This window comes from Vicugna pacos, chromosome 10, assembly GCF_048564905.1.
Source record: "Vicugna pacos chromosome 10, VicPac4, whole genome shotgun sequence".
NCBI classification, from domain to species: Eukaryota; Metazoa; Chordata; class Mammalia; order Artiodactyla; family Camelidae; genus Vicugna; species Vicugna pacos.
In genome coordinates, this window is record NC_132996.1 from 15871102 (window position 1) to 15886318 (window position 15217).

Consider the following 15217-nt stretch of genomic DNA (forward strand, 5'->3'; position numbering starts at 1 on the left):
CTCTTATCATGCTGCCCAGAAATATTCTGATTGTATATATTCCTTAGTGGACTGTGCACAAAGCATTATCCTGTCCTAACAGAGTGCTTTAAATATGATAGAAGATGAGTTAAGTGATTGGTCATCACATGTCAAATCCAAGTAACACGTCAGTCCCTATCCTGCTTGACCACTAATGCTGTTGTCTGCCGTTCCTTTGCAAGTTTCTGTTCTCCTTCTCCATCCACAGCTCTGAAGATTCTTCCTCAGTCCTTTTCATTGGCTCTTCAGCTCCTTATCTTAAGTGTGTATGCTTTCCAGATTTCAGCCCATAACCTGAAGTCTGAAATGGAGTCAGAGTTTTGAGAACAGCATCTCCCTACATTTTCTCCACTTGGGTTCAGAACAGATATCAGACACAGGCAGAGTTGAGAAGATAGGTGTGTTTGGACTAAAGGAGGAGGAGGAAGAGAGTTAATTTCTGACATGACCGGATCTGTGCTGAACTTTTCTTCTGCCTCCTTCCATTCCAGCCATTACCTAGGCTATAGCAGAAACACCACTGTACTCTTTCTAGATTTCCTTAGTCAAACTTCCTTTGGCCAGTGTCCACTTACCTGTCTTTCTCTAAGTAAGAGAAAAGGAAGAAGGTAAAGAGAGGAGGAGGAAAGGGGAGAGGAAGGAATGAAATCCTCCTAGAAATAAAGAATGAAAATCTTTTTCTAGACTCAATCTTGAACATGGCTTTATGATCACTTTGGTAGCACAGTGATTCCATGAGCCCTTCAAGAATCAGGCATGAAGCCAATAACTCATGAAACTGCTCCTGTGAGTTACTTTAATGAATCAGGTCAGACTGACACAACATTTCTGATATAACCTTAGGAAATAAACAGAAAAGAGGTATTGGATATGCATGTAACCAGATGAAAATTTGCTTTAACAGGAGAAGAATTTTCTAAGCAGTCATTCTGATTCATGACTCTTAAATTTATATCAGCAATTATCCTAACACTGATGTTCTCACACAGGAAAACAGGGCAAGGTATGGAAGAGCTTAAAAATGTAAAAATTGAGGAATATATAATATGCTTAATTGTCTCATCTTTGGTATTCAGATTATAAGTTGAGAATTTTAATGATACATGTCCCAATTAAAATCAGACACACTCAGCCAGTTTCTCTGTAGAAGTGTGTACCCAAGAAAACCAGGCAGTTTCCCATAATTCTTCCTTAACATTGGATTCTCATTTTGAAACAGAAAAACAAGATGATGAAGGGCTTATTGAGAAAGCTACTACTTGTCCGTGGGTTAGTTGGCAGTTAGTAAAATTTCATTTCTAGGACTAGACCCTAAAACTTATTGTTATATCACAAACGCACAAAAAGCCAGTGTCTTTCCCGATTTCTTCATCTCGAACATTAGATCACTCTTTCTTCATTTGGACATTGTCTCTTCCCCCAAAATTTTCACTAAATTGAAAAAAAATTATAAACACTCTGAAGGCAGGGTCTGAATCTTTACCTTTATGATATCTTGCCACCGATCTCATTTATGACTAGCCATTAGCAGGTCACCTAGACCATTTGTGAATCCTCAATTGACTAAAATGAAAACCGTAGTAAGTCACTGTAGAATCTGGAATCAATAACATTTGTACTAATATTCACTGAACTTGACTTACTAAGACAGAGACAGTAGGTTCATAAGAACATGCAAAGATTTTAGTAAGAATTGAAATAAAAATGACTTTTTGTCTAATCCCATGTAAAATTTAAAAATAAACTAACCAGAGTCCTTACTTCTTGACCAAATTTTAGTCTCTCAGTCTCAAAAACCAAACAAAATATAATAATCACTTATCTAGTTCAAACAGCCTCCAAAGAAAATTCAGGGAAAAAGAAAATCAGGAGTATAAATGGAAATGACTGGACATTTCACCAAAGATTCCACAACCTCTGAAATTTTCTAGTATAATGTAATCATTCCAGAGAAGACAGTGGTTCTCTCAAGTTTGTCCTGAACTTCTTTGTGCAGATATAAATTTATTCCTTTTTTTACCTAATCTCAGATATCCTGGAGAAAATCTTTCCTCTGTTCATATGTAATACTGTTTGAGATTTTTGGAATTTACTCTTTAGCTCGTCTTTCTACAGCTACGGCTCTACTAATGAAAATAGTTTGCTCTGATGCACACATTATAGTTCAAAATATTTTTTGGTAGAGGCATAACTAACTGTAATGCTGGTGTGTAAGTAAAACATTACCTGCCCCTCTTCAAACCATGTCAGCATTCCCAGGGCCCCTCTGCTCTCAGGATGGCTTCCCACATTATATAACAAAGTAGGCCCTTTACAGCTACCAGGTGCCCATGACAACTCAGGACGTGCTTTCCTCCTGAATCCTAAACTCTTTCCAGCCTTTGTTGAGTTCTGCCTACAGGACTCTAGTAGACTATTATAGACATCCTAGGATTTGGTCTCATAGCACACCATTGATGTTATATGTCTGTCCTCTTACACTCCTGGATGAGGCAGTACTGAGGTGCAAACCTGCTTTCTCCACCACAGATACAGACTTACCCAGTGGGGTTGGCTGTGCTGATTTTCAGCTTCCTAAGATCTTAATTCCATAGAGGCCAGGGGATCTATTTATGCGATAGCAAAGTTGGAAACCCATCTGAATGACAGACAACCTGGGATGGGTTGCCGAGGTCAGACAGGAGTCCTGGGAGATGGAGAAGCCAGGGAAAGAAGAGAGAATAATACTCAAAGAAATTGCTGTCTTTATTGAGAATATGGCTTCCAAGATACTATTCTTGGATAGTTTATCTTTGAGATGAGCATCTTAGGCTCTTTGCAATAGATGGGGAGCAGTTCTGTAACTCCCAAGGGCAACCCCACAGTCAGCCAGCGCCAAGCCCCCTGCAGCTCCTGAAGGGGTCTCAGGTTGTGAGTATACCAGAATTCTCCCCACTACTGCTCCAGAGGCCAGTGGCTGAGGAGACCCAAGTGCTTTCATCCTTTTTTGTTGTCCAAAGTAGCTTTAATAAAGGTATTATTTCTCAGAAGACTCGTTAATGGCGGCATGCTAAGAACCCCATTTTCTTTCATCTTTCTGAAATCACTGAATACTCTGTCTTTGTTATAATTTGTCAGTATAATATCCTAAACCACTGAAAGCAGGAATAGCTTCTGCTTATGATTAGTAAAGCCAGATGGACTTAATAACCATCTTTAAAATACATTTTAAGTTGGGCTCCTGCCTTTAATCCACTTATTACACTGTCTCTCCCAAAATCTAAAGGCTATGAAACAATCTGTTAAACTCCTTCCATTAAAAAAAAAATCAGTCAGAAATGATGCCAGGGCACTAAAAAATTAGTTCTTTAGAATGAGTGAAAAGAGGCATGAAAGGGGGGGAGTGAGGGTAAATCTTGGCTTTCAGAATAGAAAGCTACAAAAGCAGCCAGAAAGAAATAGAATATTTTTTTTAAATGTGACAACTGGCTTTGTGCTTCCTATATTAGCTATTAACTGCTGACACTCATTAGGCATAGTATGCAAAAGGCAGTAATTGAATGTGGGAACACTCTGCAGGGCCACAATGGGATTCCTATTTCTAGCATCCCTTGTAATTATGAATCATCCCCAGTATATGGGACTTATAGAAGAAATGCTGCCCTTGAATCAAGCTGGCCTTGTTCAAGGTATTTTTATCCTAGATTTAACTAATGGAGATAGACACTCCAATTTACTGGATACGGAAAATCTATTGCTTTAGCCTCTTTTGGTGCTTCTGAGTACAGCACAGGAAATCTTACCAAAAGGGGTTTGAGGAGAGGGGAAAGATGAGAGACCCATGTTGTCCCAGAGCTCGCTTCCTCCCAGCCAGCACCAGCCCCTACAGCCACTTCTCATTGCAGCCCCTCATCTGCTCCTGCAGGGTCTTCTCTCAAGCAGTCTCCCTTATTCCACCAGGCCAATCCTCTGGCCCTAAGGCTACTTATCAGTCTCTTCAGCGATCCCTGGACATACTCTCAGCCTTACAAGCCCTTTGTACCTGCATTTACATTCAGCCTACCCACTTCCATCATTTAAACAACCCCTAAACCTACATCTTTACAAAAACTATCTCTTCATGAATAGCCCAACAGAAATAATCACCAAGTCCTGAGTTTCTACTTTAAAAGCAGCAATAATGCATGTGCCAGACATTGGGGTTTCAGTCAAAAAGTTTGCATATTTCAGTTAATGGTAAGCTTAGAATAGACCTGGAGAAATCATTCACTTAGGTTGCATTAAGAGAAGTCTAACGAGGGAGAGAAGCAAGATGGCGGAGTAGAAGGACTCTCGTAGCTCACCCTCTCCCACAAATAGACCAAAACTCACATCTATGGACCCGCTCGCCCAACCAGAGCACCTGCCGAACTCCAACAGAACATCACCCTCTTCCAAAGACAAAGACGCCAAAAATCTGGTAGGAGAAAAGGAAAAAAGAAAGAAGAAAAAGCAAAACAGTGCAGGACCAGTTCCGTGGGGAGGGAGCGGCAAAGGAGGACTAGCACTCGTTCACTGGGTCTCCCCCATCCAACGGACAGGCCAGTGGGACGGAGGGGGAGCCTCCAACGCTCAGATCAGTTAAACGGGCACAAAGGGTCCCTGCAACACCCAGCCCGAGACGCGAGCCAGCAGCGGGGGCCAGGACAGGCCGCCTGAGCCAGGCGGAGGACTGGGGCAGCTGCACTGAGGCAGCCCTGGGGGACTGCAGGGTGCTGCATGCCATTGCTGGGAGGGGATATGGAGCAGAACAACCTTGGTCCCCCATAAATTGCAAAAAAAGCGAAGCAACACGGCTGATGTGCCCTGGGGGGAGGGGCACCTTAGCCTTTGCCGCCTCAGACCTGCAGTGACATTACTGGAGCTTCTGGCGAGAAGAGAGGTGGGGTGCAGCCATATCCTCTTATGTGCAGCACCCGAGCAGGGGCAGGGCCAAGCCCTGAATCCACACCTGGGGGCTTCACAACCTCCTAGGCAGGACTGAGACTTGTTTACAGCCCAAAGCAGATAGGATCTTTCTGCCCTGGCACCGCAGAGAACTCGCATCACCAAGACAAACGATCTGAGTTTCGGCATGGAGCAGGGGCGGGGCTGTTCTGTGGTCTTCCCCGAGCCCACTTATGGAGCGCCCACCTAAGGCGGAGTGGGCAGCTACACAGAGCAGCAGAGCGACCGGCGCCAGGAGAGGGCAGGCAGCCACCCGCCTTCTTGGCAGGAACGCAGCACCTGACCTCGGTGCTGGGAGGGGGTGCAATCCACCTACCTGCCTCGCCTGAGCGCAGCATCTGACTACGGCATCAGGAGGGAGAGCGACCTGCCCATCCACCAGTGCCAGAGAGATATGAGCAGTATGAAGAAGCAGAGGAACCACTCCCAATTAAAAGATCAAGAGAAATCCTCTGAAAGCCTGATCAAAGAAATAGACACTGATGGCCTACTAGATCAAGATTTCACAAAAGGAGTGATCAAAGAACTGAAGGAACTAAAAGAAATAGTGTTTATAAAATATATCAAAAGTGAAATAGAAGCTATAAAGAACCAAGCAGAATTAGTAACTCATTTGCTGAGATGAGAGCTGACCTAAAGGCTGTACAAAGCAGGCTAGATAATGCAGAGGAACAAATAAGTGACCTAGAAGACAGGACAACAGAAAGCACCCAATCAGAACAGCTGAGAGAAAAACAAATAAAAAACAATGAAAACAACATAAGGGACCTATGGGATAATATAAAGCGTGTCAATCTATGCATAATAGGGGTTCCAGAAGGGGAAGAAAGAACAAAGGGGACTGAAAAGGTATTTGAAGAAATCATGACTGAAAACTTCCCAAACCTAAAGAAGGAATCAGATATCCAAGTACAGGAGGCTCAGAGGGTCCCAAACAGGATGAACCCAAACAGACACACACCAAGACATAGCCTAATCAAGATGGCCAGAGTCAAGGATAAAGAAATGATCCTAAAGGCAGCAAGACAAAAACAAAGAGTGAGTTACAAGGGAACCCCCATAAGGCTTTCAGCTGATTTCTCTACACAAACACTACAGGCCAGAAGGGAGTGGCAAGATATATTTAAAGTCCCGAATGAAAAAAAAAGATGCAGCCCAGGATACTCTATCCAGCAAGGCTATCCTTTAGAATAGAAGGAGAGATAAAGAACTTCACAGACAAGCAAAAACTAAAAGAGTTTAGCAACACTAAACCCATGCTAAAAGAAATATTGGAATGTCTACTCTAAATAGAAAAGAAGCAGGATGCTACAAAAATGAGAAACTCATAACTGGAAAGGTGACAACTACCATGAGTTACAAATAGAATAAACACAAAATTGTAAAAGAAGACATGTAAATCGTTAAGAGTGGGAGAGGGAAGCAAGGAAAGCCACTGTGGAAAACAGTATGGAGATTCCTCAAAAGACTAGGAATAGACTTACCATATGACCCAGGAATCCCACTCCTGGGCATATATCCAGAAGGAACCCTACTTCAAAATGACACCTGTACCCCAATGTTCATAGCAGCACTATTTACAATAGCCAAGATGTGGAAACAGCCTAAATGCCTATCAACAGATGACTGGATAAAGATGAGGTGGTATATTTTTACAATGGAATACTATTCAGCCACAAAAACTGACAACATAACACCATTTGCAGCAACATGGATGTTCCTAGAGAATGTTATTCTAAGTGAAGTAAACCAGAAAGAGAAGGAAAAATACCATATGAGATCACTCATATGTGGAATCAAAAAACACACACACACACACACACACACACACACAAAACAAATTCAAAACAGAAACAGACTTATAGATAGAGAATACAAACTTGTGGTTGCCAAGGGGGCAGGGAGTGGGAAGGGACAGACTGGGATTTTAAAATGTAGAATAGATAAACAAGATTATACTGTATAGCACAGGGAAATATATACAAGATCTTGTTGTAGCTCACAGCGAAAAAAAAATGTGACAATGAATATATGTATATTCATGTATAACTGAAAAATTGTGCTCTACACTGGAATTTGACACAACATTGTAGAATGACTATTACTCAATAAAAGAATGTTTTAGAAAAAAAAGAGAGAAGTCTAATGACCTATCAGAAACAATAATCTTGTTATAGGCAGCATCAGTCATGTGTCAATCAGTATATAACACCTGGGAAGTGTGTTTGCATCTGGAGTGCTAACAAAACAGAATGCTCATAGAAGAGACAAACAAAATACTTAGTGACTTAGCAAACATGTCAAAGGAACAGTAGAAGCCTTCAGGGATGTTGAAGATACTGAAGACCAGTGGGTCATTTTCCCACCCAGCCTTCTCCTCTTCCCGACTTCTCATTTCCTCTTCTGTCACCATCATTTCACCCATGCATACTCAGTCCCCATTACCTGCCATGCCCTGTAATGGCACTGGGGAAATAAAGGTGATTGATTAGGACCTGGTCTCTGATCCCAGTCCCTACGGCTCCCAGTTACTTACCCTCACAGTCCAAACACTGGACATAACAGTGACAGTGCAGACTCTGTCATGAATTCCTTCTGCCTTTTTGCTTGTAATGGGTGGCAATTAAGCACACTTCAGTTCGTATTATTATTTGAATGAATATTATTGCATAAGGGAAAGACCACAGGCTTTCCAGTCAAGTACAACTGGGTTCAAGTTCTATTCTGACCATCACTACCTGTGAAACCTCTGTTTAAAGTATTCTTGTGCTATATATAGTGATGATAAGAACAACTCAAAAAACACTGGTAATGCACCCAGCAAAAGTTCTGCCACATTGTAGTTAGTCAAAAATGTTATTTTCTAAATCTCTTTTATTACTAGTCTTGAAAGCTCCTTTAAGCTTCTTGGCATTTCTCCCGATACATAATCCATGTACCTGACAAATGTTTTTAGGTTACATGTTCGAGTGGGTGAACTCCCTGAGGTGCAGTGTCTTTGTCTCAGAGGATCGTTATAACAAAGTTAGGGAGTAAGCAAGCTTTTTAAACAACATAAAGCACCCTACCTACATGTGACAGTGATGATGACCATGACCATGATAAAAAGGGCACCGAATACAGGTGTCAACCACAGTGTCAGAGAAGGAAGGCTGAGGTATGAATAACCGCTAAGAGTAATTGTGCTCACCACGTTAAGTATAATAACTGGTTTAATTCTTGGAGCAACTCTATTATTGCCCCTATTAATGAGAAATAAATTGTGGTACCAAGGGATTAAGGAATCTTCTTAAGAGAACACATCCAGTAAGTGATGGAACTGTGTTTCAAATCTAGTTGGTTTGACTTCAGAATCCAGGCTAAATATAAAAAGCTCCATTTTCAGGTCAAAACCAGCATGGTGCCACAGTTTCAGTTGGAGGTCTCTGCGTGCTCAATCCATACACGTGGAAACAGGCTGCATTACTTTTTCAGAAATCTCTGAGACTGTTTCCAGCCCATGCAATATATCCTTTGCCATGTGGAAATAGACCTCTTTGCACCATGAGAATAATGGACTGGACCTGGCAGAGATTACCATGATGAAAGCCACTCTGCCTGACTGTGGTTCCATTCAGGCACTCGTTTATTCTGTCAAATCCACTTGTTCATTGCACTTGAAAATGGCTGTGCTTTTCCCACAGGCAACTCCTCGAGCAGACTCTTGCTCTTTCTTGTCATCCAAGCTTCAAAGATAATTGGAAGGTATTTGTGAGTGCTGGCACTTCCTACAGCAGCTGTTGTCTTGCTCTCACTCACAACAGGGGAAAATGCTTTAATTTCTAAAGAAACAAATCTTCATGTAAATTTAATCAAATGGATATAGATCTTGACAGTTCACCATGCAAAGACAAACATACAAAGAAACCTTCCTTCAGCCATGTGGGTCCAGATGATCCCTGAAAACAGAATCAGGTCTCAGACAGGCAGGCTTAATGCAGCTGAAATGACTGTAATGCTGAAAAAAAGATAAAATGGAATTTCCAAAAGTTTTCATAGAAATCATATTGAGCTATTGGAGAAATTGCCATAGCTACCGTTTGAGGGCTTGTTATATGCCCGGAGTTGAGCTAGACATTTTACCTCATTTGTTCATCCATCCATCCATCCATCCATCCATCCCTTCATTCAGGAAAATGATAAAGCACCTCTGGTGTGCCTGGTGCTACAGTTGAGATTTGAAATAAAACAATAATATACATGGTTCATAATATCACAGAGCCCAAAATCTAATGAAGAGGACAAATGTTAGATATTTATAAAAGCAATTCTTCAAATTACAAGGTTTGAAAAGGATTATTACTTAGAGTTTCTCTACAACTCCCTCTGGAAGAGATACTTGAACTAAGATGTGAAGTACAAGTGGACATCAGGAAGAAAAGCAGGAAGGAGAGAAACAGAAGAAATTGCACGTGGGAAGGCCATTTAAACATCTCTGAAAGGCAAATATAGTCGTGCCCTTGTAGAGCTAAGAACACCAAGGCCCAGTGTGCATGAGTAACTGGCTTATGGTCACATAGTAGTAAATACTAAATCTCCAGATTTGGACCCAAATCAACTTTTTCTCCTAATAAGTTCTGTTCCTTAGAAAACATGTAGCAGATCTTTCTATCCATCATCAATATTTTACCTTTAAAAAGAAAGAATTACTTTTTCTATTGTCCAAGATATCTAGGGATGATAATGGACAAATGTAACTTTTAACCATAAAAGTGACACCTGTATTGCTCAAGATATATAACTGAGAGGGACTAATAGAACTTGGCTCATTTATATCATGAGGTGAAGAGAAATCCTCTTCTGCCCTTTTCAGGATTCCCTGTGGAAAACACTCTCACCAATAATAGTTTAATGCTAATATATTTAAAGATAAAATAAAACAAAACAGGTATTATAGTTGACAGATGTGTGAGGTCCTGCTGTCGTAGTGATTGAGGTATCAATGGACACAGTTGTAAGCGCCTGAAAGCATTAAGAAAATCATTAGCGTTCCGTGTTGTAAGGCATCTTATTTCTGGAACTCTTCTCTGTGTTTTGTGGGCTTAACATGGTGATGATAATAATGATGCCAGTAGCAATCCTGTCAGTAGACATCATTTAGTAGGAGCCTGTGTACTAGGCATTTAGTATTTTATTGATGTTTAAGATGCACATTTTTTCAACTTTAATGTCTCTGAAATTCCGATGATAATTTTATAATCAATGACAACTAAAATTAATTGATTTTTTGTTAATTATAAGTGAAATAATGCATGCCTTTTATAATCAGTGAATTCTTAGAATCCACAAGACATGACAACACAAGTTATATTTAATCCTCACACCAACCTATGAGGAAATCTCAATATATATATTCAAGAGTCAAAGAAACTGAGTCTTAAAGAGGTCTGGTAACATGTGTAAGATTACACAGCCAGTTAGTAGGAGAACTGTGACTCTTAGCAAAGTTTGTTCCCTCTGATCTTTGAAACAAAATTATGTCCTAAAGATTTGCTTTGAAGTGACCTAGATACCCAAATGGTTAGCATTAGATGAATGCTCTCGTTTTCCATTTTCATATTACTGCATGTGCAAATCTATTACATGTGCATGATTTCCTATTTGGCCTCCTCAGGCACATTACATGAAGAAGTAAAAAAAAAAAAAGATCCTGGTTTGATTTAAAACAAATAAATAACTAAAACTTCAATTAAGGACTCTGTTTCTTACAGCAATTTAGAATAGAGGCTTTGAGTCACACAGCCTCGGTTTGAATTTTGTCTTTTCAACTTGCTAACTTTGCAAGCATGAGCAAATCACATACCTCTTCTGAGTCCAGGATAATCACCTATTTTATGGTTCATGCAATGTGTTTAAACAAAGATTTATAGTGTTACTTGGTACAGGCTGGAGCCTGTTGTCTGAAGAAAGAGCAGATAGATGCACAAGTTCCCAATTCCCTTAGGACAGCACAGAGGACATGCTGGGTATGAGCCACTGCTGGACGTACCATGGAGCTGTGGTTCAGGAAAGGATCCCCTCTCTGAAAAGTGACAAGGAAATGGAAGACCTGTGCCACAGCTGACACTTCTGGCGATGAGTTCTAGTCTGTGATACCTCTGTGTTTGCACAAGCTCCTGGTAGCTCCTCTATCAAAGGGCACAGAGTAGCAGGCATTACTTGGTGCAAACCAGAACCCATGGATAGAAGGGCCTGCTGGCAGTTGCATAAAAAATTAAACTATTAGTGCTGAAGTTAAGGATTGTTTTGAGAAGTTAATTAGAATATATAAGTGCTTAACTTAGCTCCTGGAGTATGGTAAAATTTCAGCTATAGTTAATGACAGTGATGATGATGATGATGTTAAGGATAGTGATGACGGTCATGATTGTGATCATTTGCATAACACTACCTCATCTAAGATTCTATTAAAACACACTGATCCTTTCCTCTGTGTTAGGCACCACATTAGTGCTAGGCATATTTAGATCTCACAAAAACCTTCAAAAGGCTATGTTTATATTATTCATTTTATAGATGAAAAAAACTAGAGCTCAGAGAGGAGACCCAGGTATTCTGACTGCAGGCATTCCATTATGCCATAAAGTCTTATAAAGAGCTCATTTATTAAACATTTTTGTTACAGGCTCATTTTTCTATATAAAATTTTGTATATTTCAAAGTATTTTATGCACTTTTTCTCAGTGCCTATTTGCTGACCTATGGAAAGGGATTTTTTGAAAAATATAATATGTGAATCAGAAATCAAATTTTATTTTTTCTCTTTCAAAATGCAGCAGGGCCATTAGGAGAACTTCCACTGAAAATTCTGCCATAGGCATATGTTGGTGTGCATTGAGAGCAACTGGAACTCATAAATTGCTGGTTGGAAAACTAGCAATTTCTTATGAACATAACACACGTCAACCCTGTGACCGATTAATTCCACTCTTGGGTACTTATCCAAGAGAAATGAAAACAAATGTCCAGAAAAATATTTATACATGAATATTCATAGTCACTTTAATCATAGCAGTCTGAATTTGTAAATAGCCCAAACGTTCATCAATAGAAGAATGGACAAACAAGCTTTGGTTAAGCTTTTATACTGGAATCTTGCTGACAACAACGCACGCGAATCTTAAAACTCATTTTTCTGAGTGAAGGAAATAAATTAGTATGTGCTCTTTTATTTCATTCCCATGAAACGTTAGAATAGGTAGAACTATTCTATGGTGATGGTATTCAGAACACTGATTGCCTAGTGTTGGGGACTGACTTAAAAGGGACATGAAGAAATGTTCTATAGTGATGAAAATGCCCAGTCTTAACAGGGGTGTGGGTTAGGTATCTATATTCATCGAAACTCATTGACTGTAAAGTTAAGGTCTGTACATTGCACTGTGTATAAATTATACCTTGATAAAAAGAAAACTCAGCAAGAGCCATAATTAGATTTTTCATCAGACAAGTATTTCACTTCATTTCTTCAGATTGAAGATTGAAGTTTTAAGGCTCTCTGTCGGGACTAATTCTGAGACAATTTTTATTGCTAAGGTTCCAGACCCAAGGGCTTTTACTGCTACAATGGAGACTGGTCATTACTACACATATGCAGTATCCAGTCATCCTTTCTACTTCTGTAATTCCCAAGTTTAGCAGGGCACATGAACCACTAGCTAAAACCACACTCCTCAGCATTTCTTGACACTAGATGTGGACTTAAGTTCTGCCTAACTGAGAGTGTGTGCAGCTTTTGGTTATTACCTTAAAAGGGAAGGCGTGTGCTTTCTCCTCCATTGTTCTCTTCTCTGCTGGCCAAACTATACTCCTAGCAGACATGTCCAGTTTCAGACATGTGGATAAGACTTATGGAGAATTAGGATAAAAAGAGCTTGGGTTCTTATACTCCAACCACCAGCATAGCCCTGAACCACCTACCAAGACTTCTAAAGGAGAAAGAAATAAACCTCTCTCTTATTTATGCTACTGCATTTGGTGAATCTTATTATAGCCACCAAATCTGTATCCTAATTAAGAGAACTACCCTAAGTGTAGACAGCCTCCTTAAGACCATGCTTTGGGGACCCACTAACAGCTACTTGAGAAGAGGATCCCACAAAGATCTGAGGTAGAGGTCACTGTCGTATTGGACCTTCAGCACCCATAAATGAACCTCCAGCCTCAAATGAGGCAGCATTTCTGAAAGATATAAGAGTAGACTGTACCTCCAGCTGCCCCGTGTGGCTCACAAGCTTCCTCATAAATGTTACATTCCAGGTATGGAGGATTTATAGAGCCAGCAGGCGGACCTTCAAGTGACCCTCCAGCTTGTGTTTCTCCAGAGAAGACCTGGGGAACAAATCCAGAATCCTTCCTCAGTGTTATTTTCTCTGCCTCTCAAGAGAGATTTATTTCCCGTCAGTCTGGCTCGACATTCAAGTTTTCATTCCATCTCACCAGTTTACACTTCGCTAATTTTATCATTTGCTTCTGGTTTTGACAAGAGCAAGCTTGTTATAGCCCTTGCTGTGTATTTTAATCTGCCTATATGATATCCTCTGTGTCAGTACTTACTTTTCTCACACAAATGTGCTCATGAGACCCAATTAACCTCTTAGATACCTCCTTACACTTTGCACTTCCCAAAGTAAGTTTACTTCTTTCGGCACATTTTATCTTCAGGCAAGCCTTGAGCTAAGCAGAAAGTTTTAGTGTCTCCATTTTACAGATGAGATACTTGAGGCACAGTGAAAATAATATGTCCAGGATTGTAAAGAGATGGCCCCCTATTACAGATCTAATACTCTCTTCATGAAACCATGATCTCTCTCCTTGGCACCTTGTTTGAAGTATAGAATCATAGGTATAAGGAGAGCACTTGTCTCTAGGCAGCAAGGGGATGATGAGTGAGGACAAAAAAAGAAGTGTTTTCAATTCTCACCTTTTAATCTTCTCTCCTTGTTTTGGCAAATGGAAGCAGGATCAATCTAGCTGTCTAAGACAGAAAAATAGACTTCATCCAAGACATTCCCTTTTAATCATTTCCCACAACAATCATCTGCCAAGTTTTTTTCTTTCAACTTCTTTAATATCTCAAAAGATATGTCCCACTCCTTTATTCTGACTCTTACTGTGTGGGCCTTTGATATCCAGCCTGATTTAATCAATAACTTTAAAATTTTTATCCTTGTCTCCATTTTTTATCTCCTCCAATCCATCCTGCACACTGCTGCCTCATGATCTTTCTATAAGATGAATCTGGCCCTGACACTTCCTGCTTGAGCTACTTTAATTGCTTCCTTTAATTTTCTGGATGAAATTCAGACTCTTTATCAGTGCATACATGGCCCTTCATATTCAGATTCCTACCCACTTCTGCGGATTCCTTTCTTCTCCTTCACTGCATTCATTTCACCCTTTCATTGGCCGATACCAAGCTACTTGAAGTTCCTTTGCTTTCTCTGTGCCAGAGTTTGAAAACTCAAATATGTTTAGAGACCAAGTGAGTAACATAAGTGTAATAAAACAGCCTGGGTTTAAGGTAATAGGGAGCAGTGAAAACCAAGGCATGTGTGCATAAAAGCATTGAAAGTCAAGTTTAAAACACTATGCTAAACTGTTCTGAAGCACTGTTTCAGCTGCAGGCTGCCAGATTATAATCTTGACGTTTCTATACATGCTGTTTCATGTGTCAGCAAGATCTCTGTCCTCTCCTACTTTGTCTCACTCATTCCAACTACGTCTTCCATATTCAACTTGATCATCACTGCCTCTGATCACAGGCCTCTCCTAATGTGGCCCTTTTGCACTTCTCTGCCAGCTCTATTACAATATGAGATCCTTGAAGGCAGAGATTGGTTGTCTTAACCTTAACTTCCAGTGCCTAGCACAGTTAGTGCTCAATAAGTACTTGAGTGGATGACTACATGAGTCAGTAATTTTTATTTGAATGGAATGAATGTCAGTGAACAAATGGCCTAGATCTATGATTGTGAGCTACATCTGGAGTGTCTGCATTACTGGGGAATGAGTTTTCCTTCATCATATACACCCTGTTTTCATTAGAGAAGCAATATTTTCTACAGTTCTGAGGTAATATGTCTCTTTAAGGTCCCCATGTTCCACTTTTTATATTAAATAGCTGAATGTCAGTAATCTGGGCTTACACAGAAATACCCTTTCTTCCTGAAAATCACAAATAAGATTCTGT

General features: G+C 40.2%; 2 long non-coding RNA genes across 4 annotated transcripts in view; one reads left to right on the top strand and one right to left on the bottom strand.

Moving 5' to 3' along the window:
- The window catches only part of LOC140698661 (uncharacterized), a 158116-nt gene that overhangs the window by 136295 nt on the left and 6604 nt on the right, over nt 1–15217 (top strand). The gene's annotated exons all lie outside the window — the stretch shown is intronic.
- LOC140698659 (uncharacterized) overlaps nt 8181–15217 on the bottom strand; it is a 29467-nt gene continuing 22430 nt past the window's right edge. For 2 of the 3 annotated variants that reach the window (XR_012076460.1, XR_012076461.1), the window contains exons 6-7: nt 13233–13356; nt 8181–8983 (exon numbers count right to left, since the gene is read on the bottom strand). This is a non-coding gene — a long non-coding RNA (uncharacterized lncRNA). The remainder of the gene's footprint in view (nt 8984–13232; nt 13357–15217) is intronic. The other variant, XR_012076462.1, reaches the window with a different exon arrangement.